A 16,096-nucleotide genomic window follows, 5' to 3' on the forward strand; every position below is an offset into this window, starting at 1 on the left:
AATGTTGAGCTACAACTCCAAGGGTATTCTGATTCCGACTGGGCAGGAAGTTCCATTGATCGTAAAAGTACAATAGGGTGTTACTTTAGTCTTGAATCAACTATGATATCCTGGTTTAGTAGAAAACAGTCAGCAATTGCTCAGAGTTCCACTAAAGCTGAATATATAGCTGCCTCCATGGGAGCACGTGAGGCACTATGGTTAAGGAAATTACTAGTTGGACTATTTGGGAAGCCCCTAAAACCCACTGTGATTCACTGTGATAATCAAAGCTGCATCAAACTTTCTGTAAATCTAGTTTTTCACAATCGATCAAAGCATATAGAAATCCCATATCATTACATAAGAGATGTGGTAGACAGAGATGTCATCAAATTGACCTGCATCAGCACTGAAGAGCAAAGTGCCGACATATTCACCAAACCTCTCGCAAAGTGGAAAGTAGAGTACTTTAGAGGTAAACTTGGTATGACTAAATTATAATGGAAATTTCTAACATTAATTTTAAATCATATGTAATTGATATATTCATGAATATCTTGAATACAATATTGCATGTATGTGTTATGGAAGGTGATGATCTTCCATGTGATGTAAAGATCACTATTGTAAGTGACGACTTTCACAATAGCCTGATCTGTTATCAAGATTGACTACATTAAATTGTTGTCTTGGAATGTGCCGGAAATCTTGATACTAAATTTGTTGTGATGAGTTATTGAATTGTTATCATTAAATGATTATTTCGAAATATGTCATAAATTATGATAACAATCATGTCATGATTGACTACATTAAATTGTTGTCCCGGAATGTGCCGGATATCATGATACTGAAATTATTTCACCTGTGATTATGACAAATGTTACAATTGTCAATAGAATCAAGGTTGTAATCTGATAAAACTTCAAGTATTTGTTGTCCCAGTGTGTTGGATATCAGATATCCCATATCTCCTTGAGATATGAAGCATTTCACTAGTAAGTGTTACTGAGTGAATGATCATGTCAAACGAATATGTATATCTAGAATTTTTTGCTCCTTAAACTTAATTATAAATTCAATCCTCTTTTTCTAAGAGGGAGTGTTAAGGATATAGCTTCATTCGGATTGAAGCAAATACTATATATATATATATATATATATAATCATTATTAAATTGACATGATTCAAAGAATAATAAAGCGAGATAATCCTGATACTTATCTGGGTTGTTAGCAAGCCGAAACATCATCGTTGTTAACAAAACGGTGATCATTGGAACGAAGGGTAGGGACATGACTCTACGTGGCATAAGCCACGTAGAAGTCATGCCCCTACATGGACATGACTCTCCGTCAGTCTACATATATGACCATTGACACTTGCTAGGAAAGAACCAATGACTGTGGCAGTTCAAAGACCAACAACACTGTCGATATCACATTGAAGGTTAATTATTATATTTATATGCTCATCAGAATTAACACATATTCACTGCAGTAATTGTATTAAAGTCTGTCCTCACTGCATACTACCAGACTACTGTATTCTCTATCTGTGATTTAAATTCTTTAACATAAATAAAACAACAATTAGCCTCACAGCTATATTTAATATAATTCATTTTTATGCATACAGTTCTTCACACTTATAACATCTCTCAATGCAATTAATATTTTAGATCATATTCTATGGTTTATTTTTATATCTAGTATAAAAAGAAAGTTATTAGAGAATTGTTTAAACTATCTACAATTAGATTAGTACTTCTTTCTTATGTTTGATTTTGAGTTGCAATTGTTGAAAAAAAAAAGGAGTATTTTTGAAGTTGCTATTTATGTAACTTACGTTGAGTCTAGAATTTGAAGTAGCTTGTAATCTATGTAGAACATAGTCTCCTTGTCCAAAGATATAATGTTTCCAATGTTTACTTGCCTAACAATAACATAAAGCTTGCATTCGTCTGTTGATGTGTTTTTTAGGTACAGTCAAACATATAATAAAATACCAAAGTACTTTACCCTCTCTTGAACAAAATCACCTCAGATGCTAAATATCTGATCAACTAAGACAATTCCAAGGTTTCTACGGTCAGTTCTTGAGATGTGGGTAACTCGTTAGTCGATGTGAATTGTTGTTTTCACTTGGGGACTTACACAATTGTTCTTAACAATATCAAACTCAATCGTGAATGGACATGGGTTGCTGATAGTTTTCAAATGATTTTGCAATTATAGCTCTTGATCTAATCTAACAAAGGATTTCAAATAAAAAGTAAAGGAATGAGTTTAGGAGTTCTATTCTAAAACCTAAAATGCAAGACATAATGAATGACTCAATGAGATTCAACTAGGCAAGGTTTCACCATCAAAGAACAATTCAACACATGCTTAGTGCAATCATCTAAGGTAAAGTTATAGATGTTAAAATTATCACCATCAAGGCAATGCATACCAATGGACGTGCAATAATTGAATTTAAATTCAATCTCAATTTCCAGTTGACCACACAAGGCGAACTTACAATCAGCAAGAAGCTAGTGGTATGGATTATACAAATCTCATTCAAATGCATTCAACACTTCTTTCATCCAATCTAAAATATTTGAAACAAATTGTAATTTAAATTCTATTCTAAATTTTGGAGGCAATGAGAACCACAAATGCACACAAAATCTAAATAAAATCACCACTTCAATGATTTATATTCAAATCTGTAGCATATAGACGACAATTCTCAAAAATCTCTCTTACAAATGAGAGGCAACGGGGTATATATAGTCTCAAATAAAATGAAGGGCCAAGATCATGCCAACACTGCCCTAAATTTGCCCTAATTAGGGTTTACATCAAAAAAAGAACCACCAAACGGAAACCCAATGGTATGACGCCTAGTCATCAAGGAATCTTCTAGAAGATTTTGGCCTACATCCCTCTCTCTAGCAACATATTCCAAGAATCTAGCCAAGACTGAGTTAAGCTCCCCCATGGTAATGCTGGGTAAAGCCTCCTGTTGTGTATCAATAACATCCAGCAAATCTGAGAAAGAATCAAGGGCATTCTCCCAATCTAGCATAAGCTTTTGCAAACTAAACTATTGATGTGTACCACAAGAGAAACCAAATCATCTATCTGACTCTTCTTCAAAGATTCTAACTGATTGCAGTAAATGAACTTCATCTTTTCTATCAATTCTTCTAAGTGTAAAGCGTTGGAAGCATGGACATCCATCCCCAACAACTCATCAATAGATGTAAGGATCTTAGATTGAATCTCTTGGATCAATCCTTCCATCTCCGCACAATATTGTCTTGCGTGATAATAGGTGGACTTTCTTATAGCCAAGGAACAATACCATCCATGAAAATCATAAATATCTCCTTCATGCAATTCCCTCCTGGATCAATGTGGGCATCGGGATTCGCTTCAACACCCAAAGATGAGGAATTGTCTTCTCCTACACTAGTTGGAAATCATCCCAAACTCCTTCCAAATACTATATCATGAATATGAGCATTGACAATTTGTCAAATGCTTGGACAAATTGAGCTAAGAAATCATCTACTTGTTTTGCAACATCCTCAACCCATTTTCCAACCTCCAAATGTGTATTCCTTGTTGGCTCCTAATCAAAGGGAAATCCACAATCAATAGCAATAGGTGAGACAAAAGTAGGATCCTTGTGCCTATGGGAATTCATCCCTTCAATATACTCCTTGAGTATCCTGTTTTCATTTTCAAGCATCTCCTTCTTCTCAATAGTCCTATCTAATTGTGCCCTAATTGCCTTGATTGTATCATCAAGTTCCTGGAATTCCTACTTCTTTGTAGTGGGTCCAAGGTTAATCGTAGTGACCACATCTTTGGTCTTATCACCCATCGGGACAGCCACTTGTGCAATATGCACACCTATATCATCTCTAGCAATTCTAGAAAATATCTTAGCCCTCTTCTGTTCCTTTTCTTTGTCTAGCATGGCTAAGAAATCATCAATATTCTCTATGGGTTGTGCCTCTATCATCTTCTTTTACATGCTCTGTAGCCACCAATCGTGAATGGTGGGCATTCCCATCCCATCCTCAAGGCTCATGTCCTGATCAAGTTCTCTCAAAGATGAAATGACATCATCATCCATTTCTTTGTCCTTGGTCAAATCGACCACAGTGTTGCCCAAGCTAACCTCCAAATAGACAGTGGGAGATCTTGGTTGCTCTTCATCTTCATTCGGTGGTGTCGATTGTGCTATAGCATGCAATTCCTGATTATTCTTTGGTAGGATTTCTGTATCAGAACCCTATTCTAACTCTTTGTCCTTTTCTAGCATATCATTCTCTTTCACTAATGAGGAACTCACAATGGATAAAGGGGTGTTAGACTTGTGTTTCTTCTTCTTCGATTGCTGGCTAACAATCTCCTTGCCTTTTGCTTGCGATTCTCCAAGCATACCCTTCCTTCTCTTGGCAGCTTGACTCTCCTCATCATCATGTGTTCTTACATCACTGACTGTCCTTTCATCATCATTGAGGGAAAGCTCCTCGTCCCTCATCTTTTCATAGGTAAAGATGATATTCATTTCTCTCAACTTATTGACGTATTTGTCTACCCATTCCCTAGAGTAATCATTACTTCTCTCATAAGAACATTTAAATCCACCACCTCAGGCTATGTCCAACTGGGCAATAGGATAAGTTTGTTCACCTCATTGTCATACTGCGGATGAGTATGATCACTATCATCATACACCTAATTAGGAATGGAGAAGAGATTACACTTCCTCATGAAGTCCACTGACATTTGGGACCACATTCTCTTCCTAACTATGAGCTCATCCATAAGATTAGCCCAATAGTCCTCAATGTCAATCTTATGTATGAACCTTTCTCCCTTGATCTTCACAACATTTTTGAATGGATCAAATCGATCCCTGCTCTTATAAATTCCAAGGCGATAGAATTCAAGTTCTTGAACAAGTGAACTCGTTGTGGTTGCAGTGTGGCATACCTCCAAAGTCTTCTCAAGTGCAATTGGGAGAGTTATCCCCATTCTATGCTTCTTTTGGATAAAATCAAACTCCAAAAACTATCCCACTACCTCAAGTAGGATCATCTTGTCGATCGGATACCTAGGATGTTTGTATGGTTTGGACCTAAATCCCTAAATATTCATAGGTATGTGAAGGTAGGAAACTATATATACCACAATTCATATTTCTCAATAAGCCTAGTTGCCTCCTTGGACAACCGTTTGTGGATCCCGCCCTACAACAGCCTCGTGATGTATATGGTGAAAGCATCATTCACCCTTCTATAGTGTTCAATCTTGTGCAGATGGAGTTGTGGATAACATTCATAAACTCTATATTGTCTCGGCCCATTCCCAACTTCGCCCTTGCATATCAATTCTTTGTACACAACAAATCTAGCAAGCAAGTACAGAAGGTAGGAGGCCATACTAAATGTCTTCATCTTCTCCAAACCTCTCCACTGGAAGTTGAGGTTATCACAATATTTTGGCCCAATTGATCAATACTCCTCTTGACATATCTTCAATAAAATAAAACATCCAGTTCTCAAACAACGCCCCTTGAGGTGTTCTCAGTACTCTATTGAGTAAGAATATTAAATCACTGTATTACTATTCATCCTTGAAGTCCGATGATAGAAGCCTCTTCGGTAGCTTAGAGTGGTGATACCTTGGCTCAATGACCCACTCCTTGTTGATGACTATCATACATGCATATGCCTTCTTTAAAAACTTAGCTTGATATTCATCCTTGGTTCTCTCTTGCATGTCCGCACTTCTGGGGATTCCAAACACTTCCGCAATTGCATCCTCGGCTAAGTATGCAAGCATTGTCCCTTTGGGTGACTTGATCATTCTCGTTCTTGGATCGTAGTGCTTCGCACACTTGACAATAAGTTCACTACATTGTACAAATGGTGGAAAGCCAGCTGCTTGGTAGATTCCACCTTTCATGATATTGGCCGATAGGGTTGAAGGAAGATGCTTCTTCACTCCAAACATTCTTTGCCGCATCTGCCTCATGTCCAAGAATTCCATATTCATATCCGTGATCCTCTTCCATTGGGACGCCAGCAATGACTCCAGATGGAAGCCCTCTTGTACTATCTTCATTTGTTATTTTCTTGCTGTGATTCCCGCCTTAGACATGGTACCTGTACGAAGCTAGAAGTCAATATCATGGAAAAATATTCTAAAAGTTTGTTTTCACAATTACCTAAGTTCTGATTTTTTGTGATTTTGTCAATTTCAAGGGTCTAAAATCAGAAATTTAACAATTTGCAACATAGATTCTGAAAACAATATAAATTTTGATCAAAATGGGGTCTAAAAACCTCCAAAAACCTTGATTTTCAGACTTATTTAAGGTCTGATCATGCAAATAAATCTGAATACACCCTGGTATACTCAGAAAATGATAATTTTGAGGCTCAAAAAGGTATAACCAGGTCTGAACACACTTGTAAAATGGAATAATAAAGTTTGATTTTCTGATTCTTAAGTCTGAATACACCTTCCAAGATCTGAAAATGGCCTCCAAAAGTCTGAAGACACAATAAAAATGACTGAAACCAGTGGTGGTTGGAAGTGGTCACAGCCATGGCACACACTTGCACTTAAGTTATTTTGCCTTCCAAAACTCAAAAATGACCACGCCTGGGCACTACTATGGGGCTGGAAATGTTGTTTCAGTCTGAAGACAATTCTGGTAAATTAAGTTTCAGACCTGCACCAGCAATGATGTCCTCATAAAATACCCTTGAACTCGTCAAAAATGGTGTCCAAACAAAATCGCCCTTCACTAACAATGGCTGAGAGGTGATACTTCAGATCTGGAAATGAATATCTCAATCCTGGACCAGCGATGGCGCCCAAGAATGGTGTCCAAACTATCAATAAATAGTGCCCAGCAAACACTTGGACAAAATCCCAGTCAATCCCAACAATGGCGCCAAGTAAAATATCCACAAATTGCCCCGAAGATGTGAGGCAATCAGCCACACACAAAATCAGTGGCTCCCAGCTATGGTGGCGCCAAGCATAAAAATCACCAAAGTCACCAATGGCGCCCCCAATCTGCAACAGGTCTGGAAATGCTCCTTCAATAATGGTGTCAAAATGACACTTAGACAAAAATCATCCTGCTATGATCTTCAATCTGCCTTCAATCACACATCCAGCTGTCACATCAAGGCAATATAATAATATTATATTGCTGGCTAGGCGTACTTATTCATGTTTTTGCCTTGATATTTTACCACACAAGCAATGTGGGATAAAAAACTTGCTTTATAATAGCCTGGTGGAAAATCGATTTGCCTTGGGATCACATATTTGCCATTAAATGATTGTTGCTGATCATTAAATAATTGTAACAAGGCAAAAATAATTAAATGTAAGCACACTTGTCATTTAAATCCTTTCAATTGCACTAAATTTGGGCCACCTGGGGAAAATCGATCCATATTGAGACAAAAATTTGTCTTGAATTTTATCATAACTCACCACATAAGGCATTTGGGGAAAAACCTGGGCCATCTGGACGTATAAAAGTTTATCATTTCACTTGCCTTTGTCCAAAAATCTCATTTTGGGGAAAAACGGCCCCCATCAGGACAATAAATTTTCATTCATTTCATCAACCTTGTCCATAAATAGAGTTCCAGGGAAATGTGCACCTCATCGGAACTCCAAAACTTGTCATAATAGCCTCTAGGGGAAATTCGAACTCCATCTAGACACACAAAACTCATTAAAACTTCACAAATTCATCCAAGGGAAAAACACACTTCATTGGGACGAGATGATTTTGTTCTTGTATGCAGTTTCTAGATTTGATTGTGTGAGCAATTTTTAACCATCAACATTTCGAATCACACTCTGTGATTCATCATCAGGATGCAAGAGAGCTTAAGGAGTTGAAAAAGCAAGAGAGCTTAAGGAGTGAATGTTGATGGTTAAAAATTGCTCACACAATCAAATCCAGAAACTGCATACAAGATTTGAATGGATTGTGGAAATCTTATAGCTTTGAAAGATGATTTTGTCCACAATTAACTTCACATCTTTCATTTTCCATCCCTGGGGAAATTCGAACCTCATATGGACAAACTATAGCACTTAACTTAGTCATCTTTTCCTCTGGTGGAAAAACGTGGTCCATTGGGAAAACTGTGGTGGAAAATCCTTATCCATTGGGATTTTCCCCAAAAAGTCAATGCATAAGGGGAAAAAACGCACCTCATCAAGACTAAGACTGTTTCATCATTAAAATCAACCTTTTTCTTCAAAATATGTAGTGGAAAATCATGCTCCATTGGAAGAAAGTCCATTTATGCCTTCAAAACTCAATGGAAAAACATCCTCCATCAAGACAGCTCATTTTTAGGCCTTAATTTCAGGGACTATGATGATTTTCACACTAAAAATGCCCGAACTTATCAAATTTCATCGTTATGTATCGAGACTTTCAACATTTTAACTAGGGGAAAATAAGGGTCCATTGGGACAAAGTACACATTGATCAAATTTCACCTCCTAGGAGCAAGAAAATAACTCCTATAGGGTCTCTAGAAGCTCTAGCACAAAAATAACCCTAATTTGCAGACATATTTTATGCTCAATTTTAAAACTGTTGCAACCCTTAGACTTAGGCAAAACTTAGGATTGCATTGTCAATTTTGACATTTTTTGAAACATTTGATCCTATTCAAAATTTAAAACCCTAATTGCACCTTGGGCATGATCACTTCAAAACTGAAACTCAAGCATTAAAAGCTCAAGAATTGTCACCTGACCTCCAAAACCCTAGACTAACACGCCGTAGAAAGCAAGAAAGAGGGGGTCCCCATTTCCAATGGGGTGATGTGAGAAAAGGTCATAACATGGTCTTAACACCAAATGGCTCTTAAAAATTTGGTAATGACAATATCAATAAAAAAAAGGTGTACTTCAATTCTATGGATGTTTTATGATTTGCAATTGATCAGATAAGCTTAAAATTAGCACCAACTCTAGTAACTTGGTTTAGAAGCTAAGTCACACAAGAAAAAAGAAGTGCAAATCTCCTATAGAAATTTGTTTAATCCCAAGAAGTTGTGGACTCCATAAGATTCTTTGGTTGTGACCATTTTTAGATGACTTATATCGTGATTGATTCCATATGCACTTTTTGTGTGTCTATTGTGTATCTCGATGAGACTGGATGCACTCTTTGTGTGTCTACTATGTATCTCAACTATTGTGTCTCCTCTTTACAAATGAACATTTTTCATGTTTGCATACAACTTATACTTCTACACAGTATCAACCATAGCTCTATATGGTGTAAATCTTTGTACTTCTACATAGCATCAACCATAGCTCTATATGATGTAAATCTTTGTCCTAAGTTTTACTTAGATTATGATAACAACAAGGTAGACTACAAATGAATTGGTGAATGGCCTAAACATGCCATTCACCATCTACATGAATGTAGCTGGTGCATTAGTTAAGATGAAGGGCATGACTAGCCATTAAAATAAACCTTCTATTACCTGGAATTTTGTCTTCTTGAAGTTCAAGAAGAATTTGGTTGTACTTCTATACTTAGATCAACCTTATATGGTATTTTAAATTACAAAACTAGTCTAGAAAGCCATGAATCCTTAGAAGCGGGTACTAGTTCTTCATTGTGATCTTGTTGAGAACTTTATAATTGATGCACAGTATCCATGTGTTATCTTTCTTTTGTGCAATCACAATTGAAATGCCACAAGGTGATAAGCTAGGATTAATATGTCCTTTGTCCATGATTTAATTGACCTATCGCTTGATTTCTTCATTCTCCATAAATGATTTGTAGCATAAAGAGGCTTCAGGTATAGGTAGTCTCTAAATGAAATCAAGAGTATACTTCATTACATAGTGTGTAGACAAGCCCTTTGGTGATTAAAAGTTATCCTCGTATTCTTCCAACTTGTGATTTAACTCTAAGGTCTTTCTTGATATTATTGGAGGAAATATGGTATGAATTGGTGCTAGAAAGATGTTCTTAAAGTTAGATCTCACCATCAAAATCACAAACTATTTACTAGAACTTACTAGATTCTTACACTGTTTGTTGCTAATGAGAGATACCTCAAGGAATACTTTTGGTATGCAATATATTTTATCCCCAACATATCTGATGATATTTCTAGAACTTGCCTCATAGATTGCATGTCCATGATAAAGATATGGTTGCCTAAGTAAAACATCACAAACCTTTAATAAAGTGACATCGCAAAGGATGGTATCTAATTAGATATGTGGTCTCAAGCCTAAGCTATACTTCAAAACATTTTTTTGCAATAAATCACAATCAGTGAGTTTGGACACTAAAGTATGTAAGGTATATTTATATTCCTGTATAGATTGATCTTATCTTTGGTGCAATTGATATAACTTGATGTACTAGTCATCATATTTTCCAAACATGATAATAGCTTTATTTATGTGCTATCATGAAACCATTCCATATATCTTTAAATGTGTCTACTTTATCTTATGTTTTGTGTAGTAGTTATTCCATCATTTTTGATTCGATAAAGAAATTTTTAGAAGACAAAAAGTAATCTTTACTTGATCAAAGAAATAATTAACTATGTAGTGAAAAAATATATTAGGTTGAGTATCTAAGGCATCTTTATGTATTTTACCTTCAAAATGTAGGGTTGTGTAAATTGAATTATAATTTTTATGGTTCTTGACCACTAAATGATTGATGTGAATCGAAAGAAGCCTAAAACTACTTGAGAATTAGTGAGAAATGGTCAACAATCCCTTCTCACTCATGTGCATGTGAATTTGACCATTCAATAAACTAATCTAACCTTTCATCCAACAAAAAACAAAATAATGTACCTTCATTTATTCAATTAATTTAGCTTATTGTTCCCACATTAATTGATTTATTCAATTAATATGGGAAGATAAAGAATATACCAAAAAAGTTTTTGAAGATGACGCAGAAAGTAATAAAATTGAAATACAAAGGATTTTAAAATGGCTACACACCTCCAAAATTATATAATGAAACACTGAAGTGTAAGTTGTTCTTCGCAAAGTCTTGGAATGTTTCATGAACCGTCCATTAGAAGCAGTTCATTCTTCTAGATGTTGTGCATTCTTCTTAAAGTTTCGATTCTTCCCTATTTGCCTAAGGGCCATCTGCTGATTTTCAGATCCGAAAGCATTCATGGTTTTCTTTGTCCAAAACATGCACCAATTTTTGTTCCCTTTGTCGAAAACACACTCCCATTACTTGTATGCTCTGCAAGAAGAAAGAAAACCTTATAAGTGATCTGAAACTTTAATATAGTTAGAAATATTTAGAAGTTATCTGAAATTTTAAAATAGTTATATATTTACGTAGATTATATATATGGCAGATAATTGTAAAGCTAAACAAAAAGTTGGTGAAATTCCAATTATATCATTTGTGGCTTGAATGGTTGGTACTAGTTACCACATACTACTATTTCTCTTTTAGTTCAAATACGGGATCATCTTAAGGCTGAGGCCCTCATCTCATGCCAACTTGAATCAGAAGCATCCTTCCATGACTTCAACAGAGTAGATGACTGAATTCAGAGCCTACGTCTGTCAACCCAAAAAGGCAAAAATGGCCACTAAGATGGGAAAATTCTTACACCGTCAAACCTTTATATTATGATAACACATTGAAATTTTAAAAAGAAGTCTGTTACAGACCCACAACATTGTAGCATTAAATCCCTTCTGTCCAAATAAGAATGCATACTTCCCGGACAAGAACGTAAAGACAACCCAATTGATTAACTAACTGACAAGGCAAAAACTCAGCAATGGAAATCTAGGTTGTATAACAAAAGAGACTGCTCCTAAGATCTTTTCTAAATAGCAGCTAACCTTCCATCCTAACATCTCAATATATGATTTGGACAAAAAACAATACGATTACCTACAGACCCCATTGCGTTCGAATAAACTGTCAAATATCCCTTCCAAATATAGATTTAAAAAATAATAATAATAAATATTGTTATAGCGAACCAGAACTCACCTCTCACATACAATGTTAAGCTTCAGAACGAATAAAAAGCATGTAACTTAACGGCCTGAAAAAAATCTCTTCCGAAATCGGAACGTTAAGGGAAATGTAAACAGGTTTTAATCTGCGAAAAGCCTCATACAGCTCTCTGTGAATATGCGCTACATCTTGAAATTAGGATGAGAAGATTGTCTGGGTTAAGCAGCGAGGACAAACGAAATTGATGAATGTGAACAATTTGCGCCAAGATTAATCTCTACAAACCCTCGATTGTTATTATTTTCAATACATTTAAAAGAGGAATTTTTTAAAGAAATTATGGGGTTTAGCAGATGGGTGAGAGAAATTTGGAAAACGAAGTTTTTATTAACACTTGCAATGGAGTCGGAAGATGTGGGACCGCCATAGGCTGCCGAATTATGCAAAAATCGCCGTTAGCTAAATAAGGTATATTTTTTAATTTGGCTGGCCTATAAATCAATTTTAGGCTTTGTTCTCCAATCATGCCGCAAAGCTAGTGCAGATACTTTGAAAAAACAATTTTCTATAAGTCATTAATGTTTTTTAGTGCGAGTGTGCGTTTTTCTATCACAATTCAGGACACTACCGAATGCACCCATTTTACTGATTCTTCTCCTTTTGTCTGTCCCCTCCTCCTCCTTGATTTGTATACCAACCGTTTCTCCTCTACTCCCTTCCTTACCCCTACTATAAATTCCAAGAGTTTTCTCTTTTGCCATGAAAATATCATTACCCCCGTCCCCATGAAGGCGTCCATATCCCTTCTTCCTTCTTTCTTTAATCCGCTCTGCAAGGCTATATTTGGCCTCATAGTGACCTCCGCTGCTCTCTCTGTCTCTAATTACCCTGCAGTCTTTGATTCAAATCACACCGTCTGCTGCATTATCTCGGCCCTTACGTTATAAAAGAAGGCAATGGGTACGTGGAAGAAGTTCATCAAGTCAACTAAGGAAAACTCTTAATTGTGGCTATATTTGTGTAGTGCATGAAGTCAATTGGTAGGCAATATCTTTAAATTAGGAAGATTATCATGTTATTTTTGTAGCAGTAGGGATATTTTTGTAGTAGTAGGGAGGGAGTGAGAGAAGTAGACATAGAGATAGAAAGAGGGAGACATGGAGGGGAAGAGAGATATAGAAATAGAGATGGAAAAGAGGGAGAGAGGGATAGAGAGAGATGGAAAAGAGGGAAAGAGGGATAGAGATAGAGGTAGAGAAGTAATTCTATGGCAAAAACCACTTCAATGGCACCATGGTTAGGTACTATTGTCAATGAGATTTGTACCCTCTAAAGAGTTTAACAATCTCCTGAAACATGGGAATTATCTCAACATGTAGGTACTTTATATGAGATCAAACCTCCAAGCTAAAGAGTTGGCTCCATTCAAAACTTACTCTAAAACTACTCTCAAACTACTGACTTTTATGAGGAATGTTGAGCTTTTTAATTGTAATTGAGGTTGGAATACTAATTCACAACTTAGGGATTTTTATCCACACTAAGCAACCCTTCATGAACTAGAAGCTACATTTAATTATCAACCCAAAGACGTGAACTTGAAATGAGACAGCACTGCATATGCACTATGGAAGCCTTCTAAGGTATTGTATCAGTTGTGTATAGCAAATAAACTCAAAATAAGAAACTGAATTGAAAACATGACAATGTTAGAAATAAAACTAACTACACGACAGTGGCTGCAATAAGACTAGTTATTTGCAACAACAGTGGTTGCAGACTGACTGTTCTAAAACTAGTGAAATTAAATATGTTGAAAACAAAACCTATCATAACCAACTCACTAATAAAAGTAAAGCATAATGAATAAAAATATAAGCTATGATGAAATCACAGTTCCTCAAGTGGCCCTTGCTTGAGTTGCTTCAATTTGTCATTAGTATTCCATCTTCAATAGACAAGCTTCAATGCTTAAATAATCTTCTTATTGCAAATCAAATATTACATGGACATGTATCACACTTGCTGATTGAAATTGGACGCTATTAACAAGACTCAACACTAACTGGATACTCTCTATACTATTCTCAACACTACTTTCAACACTACCTACTCACAACTCAACAAAATCTCAGATTTATGTTTGAGGCTTGAGAGTTGGAGTAATTACAAACTCAACAACTTATTACAAATGTCATTTCTCCTATGACAGCAAGGAGATGACTTATTTTACTCATGATTGATAATAAAGATTAAACTAACAAGATTTGAGAGAGTTATAATCCTCTTCAAACTCTTACAACCATTAAATGCAATCATGGTTGAACATGTGTAGAAAATATGTTCTAATTATTTATGAATCATCAAATATTGTTTCCACAAGCTTCTCCAATGTTCCTTCACTATAATAACTCCAAATACACGAACTTGTGAAGAGGTAGAAGAGTCCAAGTTGAATTAGAACTCAATCATTAACTACTGCCTAGAAGTCTGCTAGTTTGTCTCAGACAATTTCTGGTGAATTATGATCATTAACTATTGTGAATTAGCTCAAATGGTTTAAACCCTTTTTAGATCTCCTTTCAATCTTTTCAGATCATTTTGAAAATCTGAATTTCGTTAAGAAACGAGTGAGATATGTCCATTTTACAAAAACTGGTCTTTTGACTTTTTTTGCACTTTCAGTCAACTGCTACATCTATCAATTGCCAACTTGCTCCTCCTCCTTTTTAGCTATATGAACGACTAAAACCACTCAAAAACAACATGTTAAACATTCTAAAATACTTTACATTCAATAATAATCATTTATTATAATATTATATCATCATTTAACATCAACAAGCTAGACACACATATGCATATCAAACACCATTAATCCGAGTTAATGCTTCACAAAACCAAGGTAATGTTTGGAAATTACTTAGAAAGACATTATAAACATGAGGTAAAGTATCATAAAACGTGAAATAATATGGTCATTTTATAGGTTCATCAAGGAAAAGGGATAAAATTATGTAGAAACAAAACCTACTCTATGGTGTTGGTGATGCACTTAAAATGATTTGACTTGCAAATACTATTTATGACTCACAATGACTCGAAAAGATTATTCATTTTTTTCACTATTGCTTTTACACTCTATGCATCAATGTTTTGGAGAAAGGTAACTTATATCTTTTTGTTTGGAAGGAAATGTAAAGTATTTTCACAACCTAACACAAGCCTTACACATTACAACTTGCATATTGAAGTGTTTTCTTCCTCTAGGGTGTTTGTTTGAGATGTTCAGAAGGTTTTGTAACAAAATAAAATATTCACATCAAAATATCAACACACGATAGAACAACACATATTGATGACAATGATTAATATTACACAATCTAAAAAAGCTTTAAGCATGCTTCCAAAATGACTTTTACATTGAAATTTCAGTCAAGATGACTGATTTTTCTAAGTTACAATCTATACTTTATGCTTAAAAAGGAGTTGTAAAAGCTACAAGAGTAAGCAAAAGAAAGCTAGAAATAACTGAAAAAGAAATAAAAGAGCTATGCTTTATAGATGAGCAACACCTATTTACATCATCCTAAACATTAAATGCATGGAGGAGGAAGTTGGTTACTTGTTTGATCACCTTCTTGGTCGTTCAAGCTCATTGATACAACTTTTCATCCTTCAAACCAACTCCAAAAAGGTGGGAAAGTGAAGAAATTACTCCCTCTTTGACCCAGATGTTAATAAACTCTTTAAATTTGCCCCTATTCTTGGAATTGCTTTGAAAATAGTCAAAATTGCCTCTATTTTCTCTCATACTACTATCCAACTCAACCATCTACCCCTAGATGCTCTCCACCTACTTGAACAACTATCATTTATTCATTACACTACCTAGGGGTCAGATGTAACTAATTTTGGCTCATAAAAACTCTCTCAACTGCTCCAATCTGTGATATTATGGCTTCAAATTGTTGCTTGGTTATAATGTTATCCATTTGGTACCTTCACACAAACCAAAAGACACCTTGGATTCATAATTTTGCCCCTTATTTCTTATTTT

This window comes from Cryptomeria japonica, chromosome 8 (genome assembly GCF_030272615.1).
Source record: "Cryptomeria japonica chromosome 8, Sugi_1.0, whole genome shotgun sequence".
In the NCBI taxonomy this organism is placed as follows: domain Eukaryota; kingdom Viridiplantae; phylum Streptophyta; class Pinopsida; order Cupressales; family Cupressaceae; genus Cryptomeria; species Cryptomeria japonica.